General features: G+C 36.6%; 1 protein-coding gene across 2 annotated transcripts in view; it reads right to left on the bottom strand.

Annotated features, from left to right (window-relative positions):
• LOC124353580 (sodium/hydrogen exchanger 3) overlaps positions 1-20018 on the bottom strand; it is a 173119-nt gene that overhangs the window by 66504 nt on the left and 86597 nt on the right. The window lies entirely within an intron of this gene.

Below are 20018 nucleotides of genomic sequence, written 5' to 3'. Positions count from 1 at the left end.
TGCTGTGGGGTGCATGTGCAAGTAACCAATTTTTGAGAGCGCTCAAGCTTCAAAAACGAGCGATATGCATCATTTCAAAATTAAAATTGAGAAAGTCGTGCAGGTCAGTTTTCAAAAGATTTGCAACTGTTGACTCTGCTAAGTCTCTACATTTTAGAAATAACGTCATATTGTATATCTAAATGTACTAAGGGACGGGATGTTCACTAGTACGAGACAAGTGGCAGAGAAAAATACCGAACCAGGAAACACAGGACGGTAGTTCATGAACGTTTGCCTCACAAGCAGGGGTTCATCTCATCAACAGCTTGCCAAATGAACTTAAAAATTCGCCTATGGTTAAAACATTTAAAACCCGTTTGAAACGCTGTCTAGTGTCCAATGCGTTTTATAGCGTGAACGAGTTTATGGCGTGAAATTGGGAGACCGCACAATCAGAAGACTTTCTCTCGAATTGAGGTGGGAGAAAAATGGCGATGAATGGAGCAGAGTGAGTGTCAAAATGTATGTATAAATGAGAGTTCGATGTGGCATGTGTGTCAAAATTATTAAATACTTGATTTTTGCTATACAAATGTACTTTTTGTCTCCGTAATAAATATTTTACTATTGACTACACTTTGTTTTAAGCTAGAACACATTTGTGAGGTCCCAAGGTTAACAATTTGTCCACGAAAGATTTCCGAGCTCTTATTTTTGGAGGGAGTTTCATACCTAATATACCACCAAGTGTATCAGCCTCCCGAAATAATTTTCTATACAGCCTACACCACTGGGTTCATATACCATGAGATAGTGAATGTCCCAGAACTAAAATCTAGGATACACCCCTGCGGTACTAGATCGTTCGACATCAAATAGACTAATATAAACTGGGAAGATACAATGTATTAATGGTATTTCTGCAGTCACTTTGCATACAGGAGCACGGTTGGCTTCTTGCATAACACACAATACACGTAAAAGCACTAATAATATAAGATAGTCAGAGCGAGAGAAAAGAGGAGTTTCATAACTGTAGGAAAGATTTCCATTACTGAGCAAGTTAGATAAACAAGTTACTCAACTGGGAACCGACGTAACATTGTGTAACTCTCACGGTGAACGGGTTGTAGTTCTATTTTTATTACATTAGCGTTGTACGATTTAATTGTATCACCATAAAAATTAATATCTAGTCTCTTGATCTGTCACACATTAAAGTGTACCCAGGGAAGTTTGCAAAACATTTTTATATTTCTAAAAAAATTTCTAGTAATCTAGAAGTTCGGTAAAATAAGAAAGAAAGGAAGAAATTTGTTTCTCAAACTACATAGAGTTCAACTATTACAGTTATTAATGAAAATAAATATATACGTACTTTTACAAAACTTGTGAACAAAATGTAATTGGGAAAAATGTTGATTCCTCCAAGGCACAGCCTGTTTGGAGGCTTTGTTGATATTTGGCAATTGTTTTAAATTTCATCTATAGCTGACAAATAATATGAATAAATATATTTTGAACATGCAATATCGCTAAACATAACATAGTTTGTTTAATATCCCAAACCATTTGCAATATAAACCAAAGACAATAAACAATAAAAAACAATTCATATGTAAAAGAGAAAAAAAATATTTTAAACGAGTTAATTAAAAAAACTATTTTTTGTATAATTACTACTTGTTAAATAAAAGATCTTGAGCACCTTGCATACATAGATATATCTCAATGAAAGTGCTTTTAAGGAACAAAAAATAGACAACAAAAGGTCAAAACGATGGTTTTTAGTTATTATTCTTATAAAATGTTTTTGAGCTGTGAGTATTGTTTTCAAAGTAGATATATATATATATATATATATATATATATATATATATATATATATATATATATGTACTTTTATATAATAATAAGTAGATATAATATTAAATTATTAAAAGTGTGCAGTTTTTAACTATAAAAGTAATTAGTTCTGTGGAAATCTGGGTTGATAACTTTAAAGTCTGAGGTTTTGATAAACATTTATACGAAGTAAACACGAACTAAGATGATAACGTATAAATTAAATTATACACACAATTTTAGTTGATAATTATTAAATTTATGCGTATCTGGCATCATCATGCAGTTATTGTATGCAATTAAAAATTAGCATTTATTATGAATTTCCTACACTTTACATTTAGGACGCGAAAATCATGAAACTGTTTATGTGTTTGTATGCAGGACCTTATCGCGAGCGTTAAACAATACATTCATGCATGTTCGTGTATATCGTTGTAACAAGGATAGGTCGATATACCAAGGTCACGAGGGTTGAACCCACCCTCCCCCCTCCTCCCACCCTGTCAGCTGTTTCTGAACGCGATTCACAATAACCAGACTTTACCAATATTATCACACAATATATTACAATGGCGGTGAAAATTGTGTTATGAAACGTTAGCATATCTGTGAAAGTGCCCGTCATACATTGGAGAAAAATTTCTTGTAAAAATTCTTAAATATTCAATCACATTTAGTAAGAGTTTGTACCGATGGGACAAAACGCGTGGGATTGGATACCGCTGAGGACATAGTAATAAATACTTGGTTTGCAAAGTTTACTTATATGTTTAATTGTGGCAAACAAACGTGAAAGCAACGCTTCTGGATGTAAAAAATAAAATAATGTATTTTCACGTTACTACCAAATAGAGTGACAATGAACTAAATGATATCATGGGGGTGGGCCTAATGGTTCCGATGTTCTATGGGAATTAATTCAGAATCTTAATGTTTTATTTTCCTTATATTCTCATAAAGTGAAATTAACAGCTTTAGAGCAAAGAAATTGTAGATCATTGAAAGTATTCTTTGTTCGAGTTGATAGATTTTGGTCAAGTTGATTTGAGCTATATATTCCGACAAAAAGGTTTCATTCCTAATTATCTTATTTTTTAATTTAATTATAGTTTCACATTTTAAGTATATTCTAGTATAAAACGTTCGTACTACCTGTTTAAGTTTGTTCGTTTCTTTAGAGATTTGTTATTAAATTTGAAAGACATACAAAACTTCTCAAAAACAAAATAATGAGAAATACCAGCATGAGTTATAATCTCTATTTTTAACTCGTAGTCGTTCGATGAAAAACGAAATGAGCTACAACAAGTGTTAAACGAGTATATGTAAAATGGCGAATATATACTGAAGTGCCGCGAGATTGGAAGAAAGCTCGAGTTTCAGATCAAAGGTTTCACCACAGCACCAATCGGAACAAAAGATTGTTTTCCACTGTTTTTTGTTTTAATTGCTGTCGGGTTCGTACTTTATAACGTGGTTCGTTAGTGTCTAATTGTATTATTATAACCTTGAATAAATTGGTGGTTTATAATATTCCAACAAGTTTTACGAATGTATACAAGGCCGTCATAATTACTAATTATGCCACCCCTAAAGACCAGTTTTTGTATTCTCATTAAAATATTAATGGAAAAATACACCCGAGGATAATTAATAGTAAGTGCGCATAATTTATAACATTGTTAGTTGAATGGGATTACCTTGTGAGGAGTAAGTTGTTTCGATCCAACAAACATAAAAATCTGTAATTGTCAAATAATTCCTTCCTCTGTAAAAACTCCTCATGAGTCCAAATAAACCAAAAGAAATCGTTGGACGAAAACATTATCCATCAATAAATATAATACTTTGAGCACGTATTTAAGAGTTTTTTTTTATAGTAGTGTGATTTTCAACACGTTTATGCTATACAAAATGGCGGACGTTAAGTATTGAACTTATCAACACCCTCCTTTTTGTAAATAATAAAGCTTATGAAGTGTGATTTGCGGCATTATTTTATGATAATAAATACCTTTATAAATATGTGTGTACTGACTTAGGCTTGCATTGAAAAATGTAATGACACTCCCTAGTGTGGCGTGTGGCAGTTATTGCATCAAATGTAGTTAAGATAGCCTTCTCAAAACCCAAACTCAAACTGTCTTTATTTAAAACTGTACACAGCGACAATTTTATATAAAAATTATACTACACGTTTTTATTTTACAAACCATTTCTAACTCTAATAGTTATGTTCTTATAGCTAAATATTTATATTCTTATTGCCTACCTTTGTCGTTAAGATAGAAACTCCTCAATACTGTAAGGTTTTTTTTTTTGACAAGATAGGTTTTCCTAATCCCTTCCCAAAAGCATCCCCACTTTCCTGCTCCAGCCACTCTTGCAATGAATCGTAAAGCCTTACTCCATTATAAACGAGCTGATGCTCTAAAAACGTGGTGCTATATTTCGGTATTTTAAGATCTTGTGCTCACTACAGACGGCAGTGTCAAAAAGGTTAAAACCCTTCCGAAAGCATGACAAGTTTGTAAATTGTATCTGAAATTATTTAAAATATCAATGTTTTTCCAGACATTTTACACACCCTGTATAATTGTTATCCAATTGGTAATTTTATGTTACTGTTGTTACTGTACTTAAATATTGTTATTATTTTGTTATACTTGTTCTTATCGTCGGTTTAGATCTGTTATACATGTCACTATCACTATTGCTGATGGTGTAAGATAGAAACTAATCTTATAACCACAATAATATTGTTGTAACTATATTTGTGCACCCAGCAGGGATCACTTCTAGCTGGTGAACCTGTCAGTTGGCACGGCAAAAACGAATGTGTTACTTAAATCTAGGCAACCTCATGGATGTCCGGGAGCGGCACACCACTAACCGTAAATGTCGAGATTCTAATGTTCAAGTGCAATTCGATATGTCTATTCTACTGCGGGAGACGACTGTTTGAGTTGGTGGGGTTCGTTCCCTAAGTATCAGAGGTTCTTACTAGCCTCAACAAGGGCGTGTCACCCCCTGCCTACTTTGACTAGAGAGGCTGGTTCAGCGCTGGCCTCCCCTTCTTCCGGGGAGACATGACTTTGAGATTAGTGCCCTAATTCTTCCTCATGGACTCGATAGGAGGTAGCCCCTACCCCCTAACTTTACCCTTCTTGAATATCCTGTCACTCCGAAAGCAGCACTAAGGTTCTCACAGGACTAAGTGCAATTTATAAGCGTCTTGTCCTAAGAAGGACAGAGAGAGAGAGAGAGAGAGAGAGAGAGAGAGAGAGAGAGAGAGAGAGAGAGAGAGAGAGAGAGAGACTTTATACTTTGATACTTGGTACTTTCTTTATTTATCCTGCCATGGTTTAGACCAATGGTTCACTCCACCACCATGACAGAGAGAGAGAGAGGGAAGGAGAGAGTGAGGAGAGAGAAGGGAGAGAGAGAAGAGAGAGTGAGAGAGAGAGAGAGAGAGAGAGAGAGAGGGAGGAAGGGAGGGAGAGAGAGGAGAGGGGGAGGAAGGGAGAGTGGAGAGAGAGAGAGGGAGGGAGAGAGAGGAGAGAGAGAGAGAGAGAGAGAGAGAGAGGAGAGAGAGAGAGAGAGAGGAGAGAGAGAGAGAGAGAGAGAGAGAGAGAGAGAGAGAATACTATATTTGTTGTGATCATTTAACTGTCATTATTTTTCTTTTCAATTATTTTAGGAGAATCCCCCTGGAGAACCGAGTACAGTGTTTTAATTGTCACAGACTTGCGATAGGCTGGGGAGCCATAAATGTCGACTCTAGTTATTTTGTGCTCGTTGGACGCCACCTGTTCGAACTGGGCGGGGAACCTAGTGTACTTTAGAGCGACGTTATTCCCCCTGTTTCAGCTATCTAACCCCCTCCCCACCCACGTTTACAATGTATTGTCTGTTATCAGAACCCATTAATACACCCCTCCCCCCCCCCGGGTAACTTACACCTGCCCTGCCACTTTCACGCCAACGACACATCCCATTCTGAAACGCAATCAACAATACGAACTTACACGAATTATATTCGTTGCTCATTTAGATGTCATTCTTCAACTAAATATATTTCCAGACTATTCATAGTCAAAACACTTTCCTTTTAAAAATCGGAGTTTCTAAATATAAACTGGTTCTCTTTTGTGTGTTCTTTAAAACATGAAAGACAAATTAAGCTGGTTTTGATTAGAAATCGATGTTTTATCGCAATACATACTGTGCATGATAGGGATTAGAGTATTGCTCTCATTTTTCGATTAGGTTTGCACATCTCGACAGAAGCTCGAATCTTTCTTGGACACCACAAGAAGTAAAGAGCTTGTGATGGTAATAAAGGCCGCGTCGACGAACTTCTACAAACTAACATGTGTACATTTACACGCCCTGACTATATCAATTGAGGTTTTCCAAGGAATCCATTCGAAATATTTTTTGGTTAATGTAAAAATCCAAAACTTCATTAAATGCTTAAAAGATTTATTATCAACCTGCAAATAGTAACTAATGTAACTAATTCTAACTAAACCCCAACTTCAATTGTTACAGATTTGCAGCATATTAGTTTAACTGATATAATTAAATGACTTTTTAAACGAAAAAATATATGCCATTCTCCTGCTACTAGCAGTATCAAGATTATGCTCTGCCTTTCCCTTGGGTAATTATGCCTGGAAAATATGCGGGTAATTTCAGTAACAAAGCCATCTGTGGTACTATTTGGATTCGAGTGGGAAGTTTAAATGCCTAAGGCCGTAGTATTTATATCTTACAAAGATTAATGAATTACACAAATTAGATTTGAATGCATAATTTACGAAAATTACTTACCGTGTTTAATTTATAAAGGAAATCGTCACAAATTCCATAATGTCATCATGTTTCTTTTTCAAGATAAAAATTTTAGTGAAAGGTCGCAAAAGGGGCCTATAAGAATACAATCCAAACTGCAAAATTGGAAATATTAGACACTTTTGCAAATTAATATGGGGCACTTTTAAAACTCGGTTTAAAATTTATTTCGGTTTAATGTTGTCCTCTCAGCGGTTTAAATGAACTGGTCGTGCATCGACCGTTAACAATAGTCTTCGCTGTACTGCATGAAAGTAACGCACTCTTTAATCAATATTTCAATTTTATTAATCTACTCAAAACTTTTAATCTATAAAATATTTCGAATTTACGAAATTGAAACTATACATAACACTACAGTTTTATTCCACTTTTGCTGGAAGACTTTCTTATGCGGTTTGCGGCTCCCGATTCCGCCGTTATGCAGAAAATTCAGGTCAGATAAAACATATATCTGAATCTGGAAATCAAAAGAGAGAAGGAGCAATGAAAAATCCGCCTTTATTCACACAAGCAGTACCTGATCCATTTTTCAAGTGCACAAAAGTCCTGTGAACAACGGTTTTGGTTGACATTCTAAAAGTAAGTTATACAAAACTCAAGCATTGAAACATAAATAATAAAGAAGCTAAAAAATTAAGCTTATATTCAAAATCGATGAAGCAGCTCAACTCGGCGGCGACGTTAACCCAGCTTTGAGATGGATCCAACGCCACTTTTGAAAACAAACCCGTGCGATGTTTGTACTAGCGTAAACAATGTTGACCGCACCTCCCTCCCCCCCACCGGGTGAGGTCAAGGGGGTTAGATGTGGGGGCGTTTGGGGCGAGGAGACGAGTGAGTTGGATGAATGTTCCACCCCTCCTCCTCCATACCACGGTAGGTAGAATAGACACGGTAGGGGTCGCGAGGAGGATGCGCAGTAGCATGTGACGTCAACGGGCCCAGCGCCGACTTCACCGCTACCTGGTTACGTGGAACTACAAGCTACTGTCTGTTTTCCGGCTGTCATTCGGCTGTATGTTTCCCGCGTTTTTTGTCATTGTGTCTGACAGTAGGCTGAGTGAAGTGTCTATAGTGCGTTTGATGTTGATATATTTAAGTTTTTAAGTTATTTACAGTCTTAATTTTTGTTAAAAGTACCGTATGTGACTATGTGTTGGCCTAGTGAAATGTAATAATAATAATGCCGTGTTGTGCAGTAGCTGGTTGTTCAAACCATTCAAGACATTCTAAAGAAACGGGAATATCTTTTCATCGTTTCCCTACGGATATTGATTTAAGAAAACAATGGGGTAAATGCATGCAAAAGGGCCGATGAATTTAACGTCGATAACGCCAAAGTATGCTCAGCCCATTTTGGGGAACATGATTTCGAGCGAGACTTAAAATCTGAGTTATTAAATACGAAAAGTAGAAGGATTTTAAAGAACACAGCAGTTCCTTTCTTTGGTCTGTCAAATTTAAATGAACGTGCAATCTCACGATTAAAACGAGTTGAAAGTAGGGAAACAAAAAAACAAATTAGTAACATTTTTGTGAGATCGCCAACATAGATGAACCGTCTGATGCGATTCCAGAATCAACCAATGATGAAAACCTTATAGTAAACGACAAAAGTGAATCAGAATATAATTTATTGTTGAATAAGCAATTAGCCGAAGCAATTGCAAAAATTTCCGTGTTGGAAAATAAACTTAAGTCATATGAATCTCTTTTTACAAAATCACAACAACAGTATATTTTGCAAGGTCAGTGTAGGAGTTGGAGCCAAGAGGATGTCTCAAAGGCAATTACATTAAGATGTATTTCAAAAAAGGCATTTTCATTCGTTAGAGATGTGTTAAAAGCACCCACTGCCAAGTGAGACTACTATTAAACGTCGGCTAAGTCACTTTTCTATAAAACCAGGTTTCATTGATATGAGTTTAAAAGTTATGGAAACTCAAGTTAACGTGTTTAGTGATTTTGAAAAGAACGTGGTTTTATGTTACGATGAAATGAAGGTCAACTCTGACTTATGTTATGATAATGTGGAAGATCGAATTTTGGGTCCATATTCCATGGTACAAGTGATTGTGGTCAGAAGCATAGTAGGTAAGTGGAAGCAACCCGTTTTTTATGATTTTTGACCGACCTGTAGATAAGGCACTTTTGTTTGAAACCATTGCAAAGGTGGAAGCTACAGGTTTTCGAGTAAGGGCCTTTGTAAGTGACATGGGACCATCTAACCAAAAGCTTATGAAAACCTTGGGTATTATACCTGGCAAAGTAACTAGTTTAAAAAATCCAATTGACGCCACTCGTCAAATTTTGGGCGTTTTTTGATGTTCCACATTTGCTTAAACTTTGTAGGAACCATTTATTGGATCATGGTTATCAATTGAAATCTGGCGAAGTAGTTTCAAAAGAAATTTTTTCTAAACTCGTTGAACTACAACATGAAAAGGATTTGAAGTTTGCTTACAAAATTTCCACCTCTCATATACTTTTGTCAGGTACCGAGAGGCAAAATGTAAGAAAAGCCGCAGAGCTACTCTCTGGGACAGTTGCTACAGCAATTGAATTTAACTTTCCCGGAAATGAATCCATTGTAAAGTTTATTAGGATCATTAACAATGGCTTTGATGTTCTTAATTCGCGAATGCCTAATCACCCATGCAACAAACTAAAGGTAGCCTATGGGCTACATTTAGCAGAGCAAAATCACGCTCTCAATGAGCTCTTTGATTTGTTCAGTTCTATGCGTGTCTTGGGAAAGTCCAACTTGTTACCATTTCAAATGGCTTTCTTATTTCTATATTGAGTATTCAGGGACTGTTACAATGATTTGAGAGCTGAAGGCTTTACCTACATCATGCAGCCAGGTGCAATCAGGACATCCTTGAATCGTATTTTTCCCTGATTCGTGGGCTTGGACGATTTTATGACCACCCTCTACCGATAGCTGTTGGACAACGAATAAAAGCTTTACTTTTAGGCCACTTTGCAAGTTCTATTGTAGCTACTGGAAACTGTCAAAGTGAAGAGACATCCACCCTCAGCTTGATTTATTGAACAGTTTTCGATTGTGCTGCTGAAAAAGGCTCTGAGGAAAAAGTTGAACAAAGTGAAACTAGTAGTTTTATAGAAGTTGACCCACAAGAAGAAGATGAGTTGATAGGAGTTATTGAGCCAGAAATAGCAGGAGATATCGGAAACGTAGCTACTAATGAATATGATGTTTTGACTAAAGAAAAGACGGATTTGATTCAAATGCTGGCTGGATATATAGCCTATAGGGTAAAGAAGAAAAAACTGGAATCAAATTTTATTTATGGTCATCCAACGAAAGATTTCCCATCACAAAACGATTGGCTCTCTGCTATATCACGTGGAGCTCTGATGAGACCGACCAGAGAATGGGAATGGACTGTGAAAAAAATATGGAAATCGACTTTAACAATTTTCATGGTGTAAATAGCCCTTAATAAAGACTGCAATGTAATGAAAACTCTGACTAGTGTTTTGAAAACCAAATATTGCAATATAGATGAGTATGCAATTCTTTGCTTTGTGCGAACACGCACATTCTTCAGGATAAAAGCAATGAACAAGAAGAAAAGTGACAAGAGGAAACATTATGGAAACAAAAAAACAAATTGTGGAAGAAAAGAGTCAAAAAAGCTAGCTAAACTTCAATAATTTCAACCGAGTAAGTAATGCATAATAACTCTGCTAATGCATTTTTTGTCTATTTGTGTTTTAACCTAACGTTTCCTTTAACGTATTTTTAAAATTGTATAAAAAATCTATATTTGTGGGTAATATTGATACATTTTATGCCAAGTCTCATTGCTTCACAAGAAATGGTAAAACAATAAAACCATTCCGGGACTTTTCAAGCACACTGTTTGACACGACAAACTATATGTTTAATTATAATATTATTATTGTAAGCATTTAGGATGGTAATATTTTAAATTTCAATTTCACTAACAATAATATTATTTCATGTGTAAAATATTATTCGGATCACCATATCAATGCAGCTATGTAGGCCCAAGTGTAGACCTAGTGTAATTTATTGTACTATTCACAATGTGTATTGATAATATTATATTCGTTAAATTTAAAGCTTTTATTAACAATTAATAGCAGACAAAACATCATTTCAGTTATAAAATACGACTTGCGGGAAATTTGTATTGGAGAGTATGGCAAGGCAACGCAATAAAACAATGCTGGGAAGGAGCACTAGTAACGTTGTTATGAGCTGGGCACCGCAGCGAGTGGGCCCCGTTGACGTCGTCAGTGGTGGGGGAACATGCGCGTGGCCCATACCGTTTCTATTCTACCTACCGTGCTCCATACCACTCCTCCACACCATCTCACCCCCTGAAGTACCTTTCGCCGGCAGTCATTACGTCGGCTAACACTAAGCTATTTTATTAATAGCCTCCTTCTACCTCCTCACTTTATTCATCGAGCGTCTTCATGAATGATTACGTAAAACCATCGTTGGTAATCGAATCGTGACAAGTTGAATGCATTTTCTTGCAGGACAGGATTTGTTTCAAAACTGTTACATTTTACAATCGCAATATTTTGTTAATTTTTATTGACGTTTTTAAATGTATTTGAATATAATTATTACAACTCTGCTGTTTTTGTTTCTCGATTACATATTATTAGCAATAGTAAGACAATTAATTCATAATAAATTAATAATTAATTGTTAATTAATTAATTGCTGCCAATGACGTAGTGTAGCGGGTACGGCGATTATCGCAAGATAACCAGATCAAGCAACGTCGAGCGTGGCCGCTGCTTGGATAGGTGACCGCTGAGCAATCCTGTCCTTGCAAGCGGCCCGCCTGCCCGGCCATTGGTGGTGGTTCGGAAGTCACCTTTAAGCCTTTGGTCCCCAGGTTAAGTGTTAGAGAGGGCTTCTTAGCCCTAACTTCGCCTGGTAAAATAATACATTCTTTACTTGTACTTTTTTTTATTAAAAGGCCGTCTTTGAACTCTTTTAACGTATTTTGAGTATATAATGAATTACCTATATCCGACCAGAGCTGTAAATTAAAATGTCAACATTACAAACTATTGTAAGAATTTTCAAAATTGATTCAGAAAAATATTGGACACTTCAGGCGTTTGGTAATTCATTCTTAGAACAAACTTTTTATGTATTCATTTTACTCTAAGTTTTAACACTTGAAAGGCACAAATGTCTTCACGTACAGCTAGCTATTCACTAGGTTGTTGTCTTATAGCTTTTCATTTGAAAACAACTCTCATGTCATCACGGCACAACTTGAGCCACAAATGTCTTCACATAGAGCTATTCACTAGATTGTTGTTTTATAGCTATTCATTTGAAAACAACTCTCATGTCATCACAGCACAACTTGAACACAAAATGTCTCCTCATACAGCTATTCACATTCTTGTTGTTTTACAGCATTTTATTTGAGAAGAACTCTCATGTCAATCACAGCACAATCTGAGCCACAAAATGTCTTCACATACAGCTATTCACTATCTTGTTGTTTTACAGCATTTTATTTGAGAAGAATTCTCACGTCAAGCACAGCACAATCTGAGCCACAAAATGTCTTCACATACAGCTATTCACATTCTTGTTGTTTTACAGCATTTTATTTGAGAAGAATTCTCACGTCAATCACAGCACAATCTGAGCCACAAAATGTCTTCACATACAGTTATTCACTATCTTGTTGTTTTACAGCATTTTATTTGAGAAGAATTCTCACGTCAAGCACAGCACAATCTGAGCCACAAAATGTCTTCACATACAGCTATTCACATTCTTGTTGTTTTACAGCATTTTATTTGAGAAGAATTCTCACGTCAATCACAGCACAATCTGAGCCACAAAATGTCTTCACATACAGCTATTCACTATCTTGTTGTTTTACAGCATTTTATTTGAGAAGAATTCTCACGTCAATCACAGCACAATCTGAGCCACAAAATGTCTTCACATACAGCTATTCACATTCTTGTTGTTTTACAGCATTTTATTTGAGAAGAATTCTCACGTCAATCACAGCACAATCTGAGCCACAAAATGTCTTCACATACAGCCATTCACTATCTTGTTGTTTTACAGCATTTTATTTGAGAAGAATTCTCACGTCAAGCACAGCACAATCTGAGCCACAAAATGTCTTCACATACAGCTATTCACATTCTTGTTGTTTTACAGCATTTTATTTGAGAAGAATTCTCACGTCAATCACAGCACAATCTGAGCCACAAAATGTCTTCACATACAGCTATTCACTATCTTGTTGTTTTACAGCATTTTATTTGAGAAGAATTCTCACGTCAAGCACAGCACAATCTGAGCCACAAAATGTCTTCACATACAGCTATTCACATTCTTGTTGTTTTACAGCATTTTATTTGAGAAGAATTCTCACGTCAATCACAGCACAATCTGAGCCACAAAATGTCTTCACATACAGCTATTCACATTCTTGTTGTTTTACAGCATTTTATTTGAGAAGAATTCTCACGTCAATCACAGCACAATCTGAGCCACAAAATGTCTTCACATACAGCTATTCACTATCTTGTTGTTTTACAGCATTTTATTTGAGAAGAATTCTCACGTCAAGCACAGCACAATCTGAGCCACAAAATGTCTTCACATACAGCTATTCACTATCTTGTTGTTTTACAGCATTTTATTTGAGAAGAATTCTCATGTCAATCACAGCACAATCTGAGCCACAAAATGTCTTCACATACAGCTATTCACTATCTTGTTGTTTTACAGCATTTTATTTGAGAAGAATTCTCACGTCAAGCACAGCACAATCTGAGCCACAAAATGTCTTCACATACAGCTATTCACATTCTTGTTGTTTTACAGCATTTTATTTGAGAAGAATTCTCACGTCAATCACAGCACAATCTGAGCCACAAAATGTCTTCACATACAGCTATTCACTATCTTGTTGTTTTACAGCATTTTATTTGAGAAGAATTCTCACGTCAAGCACAGCACAATCTGAGCCACAAAATGTCTTCACATACAGCTATTCACTATCTTGTTGTTTTACAGCATTTTATTTGAGAAGAATTCTCACGTCAATCACAGCACAATCTGATCCACAAAATGTCTTCACATACAGCTATTCACTATCTTGTTGTTTTACAGCATTTTATTTGAGAAGAATTCTCACGTCAAGCACAGCACAATCTGAGCCACAAAATGTCTTCACATACAGCTATTCACATTCTTGTTGTTTTACAGCATTTTATTTGAGAAGAATTCTCACGTCAAGCACAGCACAATCTGAGCCACAAAATGTCTTCACATACAGCTATTCACTATCTTGTTGTTTTACAGCATTTTATTTGAGAAGAATTCTCACGTCAAGCACAGCACAATCTGAGCCACAAAATGTCTTCACATACAGCTATTCACATTCTTGTTGTTTTACAGCCTTTTATTTGAGAAGAATTCTCACGTCAATCACAGCACAATCTGAGCCACAAAATGTCTTCACATACAGCTATTCACTATCTTGTTGTTTTACAGCATTTTATTTGAGAAGAATTCTCACGTCAAGCACAGCACAATCTGAGCCACAAAATGTCTTCACATACAGCTATTCACTATCTTGTTGTTTTACAGCATTTTATTTGAGAAGAATTCTCACGTCAATCACAGCACAATCTGATCCACAAAATGTCTTCACATACAGCTATTCACTATCTTGTTGTTTTACAGCATTTTATTTGAGAAGAATTCTCACGTCAAGCACAGCACAATCTGAGCCACAAAATGTCTTCACATACAGCTATTCACATTCTTGTTGTTTACAGCCTTTTATTTGAGAAGAATTCTCACGTCAATCACAGCACAATCTGAGCCACAAAATGTCTTCACATACAGCTATTCACTATCTTGTTGTTTTACAGCATTTTATTTGAGAAGAATTCTCACGTCAATCACAGCACAATCTGAGCCACAAATGCCTTCACGTACAGCTATTCACTAACTTGTTGTTTTATAGTTTTTCATTTGAGAAGAACTCTCATATCATATCTCATATCAATAATATAATGCATACGATTGTTGTGAAGTTTTTTCAGGTCTAGTGTGCAATAATAATTCTTATAATTACAATGAATGTTAATATTCGTGTGGCAAATCATACAAGATATGTTGCGAGTGTAGGTCATCATAAAAATATAATCTAGTATTCTTGTGAAAATGTAGGAGCATCTTGTTTTTACCGAAACGCTTGTCATTTACTATTGGCCTCTGCTCCGTTCACCGTGGTTGGTCGGCGAGTGCAGATCTGTTGTGACCTGTATTCTTTAGTTCAATGTTAATAATTAATGTTTTTTTTTTAATAAGCGCATGTTTTAGAGGTAGTATGCATGGAGTTGACACACAAAATATCCAATAACTAACAATACATATAGCCAATAAAAATCAGAAAATAAGATAGAGATTGCCGAGATTTTATGTTTCAACGCTGCGTTTAGAATGATTTGAGAGAAGCCCAGTACAAGAGGCTAGTTCCGACTGTACACAACTGAAGTGACCGTGTTGATATAAGATTAGTTCATTTCGACGTGAGTTCTCACCAAATAACTGAATTGTTGAAAACTTATCATCTCGGTCAGGAAGGTGTGACCACGTATACGGTTGGCACATCCGACGCGCTGAGCTGATAGTCCCAGCTAATCACGCGACAGTCTGGAGGGTTTTATTTCACGACAGGACTTTGATGACTGATCGTCTGGGACAGCAATGGAGCTTTAGTTACGTATGTATCAAGGTCACGAGGTTGTCACGACCTACCTATTCCCTCACTACAGTTATTCTTTGACTGACACTTTGACTCCGTCTCAGAGACAGATCAATCAATATTTGGACTGGCTGCCAGATTTACGGCCTACCTTATGGTGGCTTATTCAAACTTGAATATTGATTATGATTTTCACCTCCTATAACATAAACATGATAGAAGAGTTATAATTTTTCAAATTTTAATTTGTTCGTCAGCATGTTTTACAATACTATATTGTTAAAATATTACTAGAATAAAATAACACAAGATCAGAGACATACTGACTTATTCCATGGTGCTTTATAACTAATATGATATATATTTGAAATTACAGGACTATTGTGAAATTTACGTTAAGCTCCAGTTAACCTTTCTCTTAGGGCAGCGTCTGGAATCAAACGTTTTCACAGACTTAACTCCTGGAATCTGGAGTCACATTCGTCTGAAGAGATGCTGAACTAGAGCTAAACTCAACATTCACAGTGGATAAAACCTTACCACTAAAGCTACGCTCAGGAGTATTGTGGGATTTCACCTGTAACAGCATATTGCGGAGAAGCAAAGGTTTAGACCGGAACAAAATACAACGGAAACTTAAATTGAACGGAAAAGTTAAAACTTAAACGGCAAAGACTAACTGGAAAGGTCAGGGCCAAAGGAATCTACTCGTATTTCTTTGCCAAGGTGAAGGCTGGCCGGGAGCTTGGCGCCTCCCGTTATGTATTGCCCCTTGTTTGGCAACTTCCCATACTGGCCTGCGACAACATGTTTACAAATTATACTGGAACATTACCGACCAATTTCACTAATTGTATGTATTGTCTTCTTTGTTCTATTATAAATTAAATGAACGATTCGTGTCTCCAAGCAGTAAGCAGTATGTATATAATTATTTACATGCAGTAAGTTTCTTTTTAATTATTTTATACAAAACTACGGCTCTTTGGAATTTCCAGTTGCGTTTCGAGTTGTATAGACCTTTAATCTAGGCCTTCTAAGTTAGCACTTTCACCCGTGCTGGTGTGTGATTTTGTTTATTGTACTCGCGACTTTTGCTCGGAAATGCATTCTCAGTAGTGACAACGCTTGGATTAAACTCCAAGTAGCTTTTGGGTATGTTTGAACGCTTTTTTTTCCCTTCTTTCTTCTTCTTTCTGTTTTTTTAATTTTTTTATGTACTAATACCTCCCCCACCTGACGAAGATGATAGATTCCAATCCTCGAAACGTTGTGTTACCTTTTGTAACCATAACGATGGCAAACCTCCGAATTCTGTCATCCTGCCAAACCTGAAATCGTCAATAAGAAACTTTAAACAAAGAATCTTCTTAGTTAGACATGTTTTGCAAGATTCTGTGATAAGCTTGCTGGTTAACTTCAACCCGTGCTAGAGGGCACACATATGATGTTAGATAGAGCGTAGGACGAGCGTACTTGGACTTGAGCGTACTCTACTATTGCAATGGAGTTCTTCGGACGTAGGAATCTGGAGTAATGAGTAGGCAGACGCTCTAGCCAGCGAGTCCTCCTAGATGCCTAACGCGTATTTGAGATTCTATAGCTGCAAAAAGCGTAATAAAACCCTCAATGAATGAAAAACGGTAGAAGGTAGACAATGGTTCCCTTCCCAGAATCCTCAGAACTGGCTTCTTTGAGCAGTCGACGGATTCCTACAGGAGGATGAAACATCTGATTGCGGGGTTTGATTCTGGAATTGCACTTTGAGTTTATCATTTTTTGAAGAATTGCATGTGACTCTACACATACTTGATATACTATTGCTACTTTGTCGTCATCTGGTGGATATAATGGTGTTTATTTGGCTGTTTGTTTTTACGAGTGTTATTGATGTTTATGCTAGGAACTGTGTTTTCACAAATTAATTTAACCTTATAAGTATTTATCTGCTATATTCTGTATATTTGTTTATTTATATTTTATTTTCGTTGCTGATTTTGTTGTTGATCGTTTCGTTGATTCGTAAATTTTCAATAGGTCTTTCTTTGCATGTTTTACTTTGAGATTGTGATTTAGTTTTAGATGGTAGGTCATTATTATATATGCTAACTTTAGTTAATTATTGAGGAGCTCAATGATAGTTCTTGTCATATTATGTTCAAAATATAATAAAATAAAATGAATTAATTTTCTCTGTTGCTGTTCTGCAGACAGGAATGCTTGTAGGATGATGTAGCGTTAGATTGGATTAGGCTAATGGCATATTTCACTTGCATGTTGGGATTTATGAAGGAAATTGTAAAATGCATAAATGGCACTGACCGTTGAAATAAATGGGACACTCCTCAACGACCATGTTCCACACAACTTCCTGCTCCACGAATCTGTAACTGGGTTTGGATCAATAACCGAGCACGACTACTTGAATGCTCATTTGCATAGGATTAACCTAAGGTTACTCTTACTACAGCATTGCAGCACGAACACGGAAATGGCATCCAAACATTTTATTAAATCTTATGGACTCGAGAAGATTAAATTAGTATTTAAAACTGACAATACTGAATGGTACAAATGTTCTAAATTGTATTGGGCTGCAAAACTTCTTATGGTGGAACAAACAGACAATTCGGCGTAGAGAAAACGTCAATATCTAGCCTAACTTGATTTGGATTTCGCCTAATGTCCATCGGAGTCCATATACACGTCCATCTATACGTGATAGCACCAACCGTTTAGTCTCGCATATCATATGTCTGAGTCAAGTGGCTCATCTAGATTGACCCGCGGGCTACATTTACAGCAGATAAACATCATCCATCATGTGCGGGTAACAAGTGGTGAGCTGACAATGTAAACAAGTTCCCCAGCGGCTTAATAGGTCTCAGGCTATCTAGTAATTGGTGCCAGTTTAGAGCACCAGACGTCCATTCAGAGCATTCAAAGCCACTTAGTGTGACATCGTGTGCATTAATGTGTGTTTTATAGAGTGTGAACAGTATGTGCATATTTACTCTCTTAGTCATAGATGTAACTCAGCTACTTGGATGCTACGGTTGATTGGATTTGATATTTTGGTGTTATCTGACTGTCATCTGTGCGGACTGACGGAAGTGAAGAACCTGAAAGTGTCAACGACCTGAGCACATTTACTCTCTTAGTCATAGATGTAATCTAGATACTTGGAGGCCACGGTTGATTGGATTCAATATTTTGTGTTATCTGACTGTCGTCTGTGCGGACTGAAGGAGCATTTTTACTCTCTTAGCCATACTTGTAAGCCAGCTACTTGGAGGCTACGGTTCGTTGTATTTGATATTTTGTGTTATCTGACTGTCATCTATGCGGACTGAAGGAGCATATTTACTCTCTTAATCATACATGTAACCCAGCTACTTGGAGGCTACGGTTGATTGGATTTGATATGTTGTGTTACCGGACTGTCATCTATGCGGACTGAATGAGCATATTTACTCTCTTAATCATACATGTAACCCAGCTACTTGGAGGCTACGGTTGATTGGATTTGATATGTTGTGTTACCGGACTGTCATCTATGCGGACTGAATGAGCATATTTACTCTCTTAATCATACATGTAACCCAGCTACTTGGAGGCTACGGTTGATTGGATTTGATATGTTGTGTTACCGGACTGTCATCTATGCGGACTGAATGAGCATATTTACTCTCTTAATCATACATGTAACCCAGCTACTTGGAGGCTACGGTTGATTGGATTTGATATGTTGTGTTACCTGACTGTCATCTATGCGGACTGAAGGAGCATATTTACTCTCTTAATCATACATGTAACCCAGCTACTTGGAGGCTACGGTTGATTGGATTTGATATGTTGTGTTACCTGACTGTCATCTATGCGGACTGAAGGAGCATATTAACTCTCTTAATCATACATGTAACCCAGCTACTTGGAGGCTACGGTTGATTGGATTTGATATGTTGTGTTATCTGACTGTCATCTATGCGGACTGAAGGAGCATATTAACTCTCTTAATCATACATGTAACCCAGCTACTTGGAGGCTACGGTTGATTGGATTTGATATGTTGTGTTACCTGACTGTCATCTAAGCGGACTGAAGGAGCATATTAACTCTCTTAATCATACATGTAACCCAGCTACTTGGAGGCTACGGTTGATTGGATTTGATATGTTTGTTATCTTACTGTCATCTATGCGGACTGAAGGAGCATATTTACTCTCTTAGTCATACATGTAACCCAGCTACTTGGAGGCTACGGTTGATTGGATTTGATATGTTGTGTTATCTGACTGTCATCTGTGCGGACTGAAGGAGCATATTTACTCTCTTAGTCATACATGTAACCCAGCTACTTGGAGGCTACGGTTGATTGGATTTGATATGTTGTGTTATCTGACTGTACTGTCATCTATGCGGACTGAAGGAGCATATTTACTCTCTTAGTCATACATGTAACCCAGCTACTTGGAGGCTACGGTTGATTGGATTTGATATGTTGTGTTATCTGACTGTCATCTATGCGGACTGAAGGAGCATATTTACTCT

The sequence above is a fragment of the Homalodisca vitripennis genome, chromosome 2, assembly GCF_021130785.1.
Source record: "Homalodisca vitripennis isolate AUS2020 chromosome 2, UT_GWSS_2.1, whole genome shotgun sequence".
NCBI classification, from domain to species: domain Eukaryota; kingdom Metazoa; phylum Arthropoda; class Insecta; order Hemiptera; family Cicadellidae; genus Homalodisca; species Homalodisca vitripennis.
Note: the sequence above shows the minus strand (reverse complement) of the source record. Positions and strands in the feature narration are given on the sequence as shown.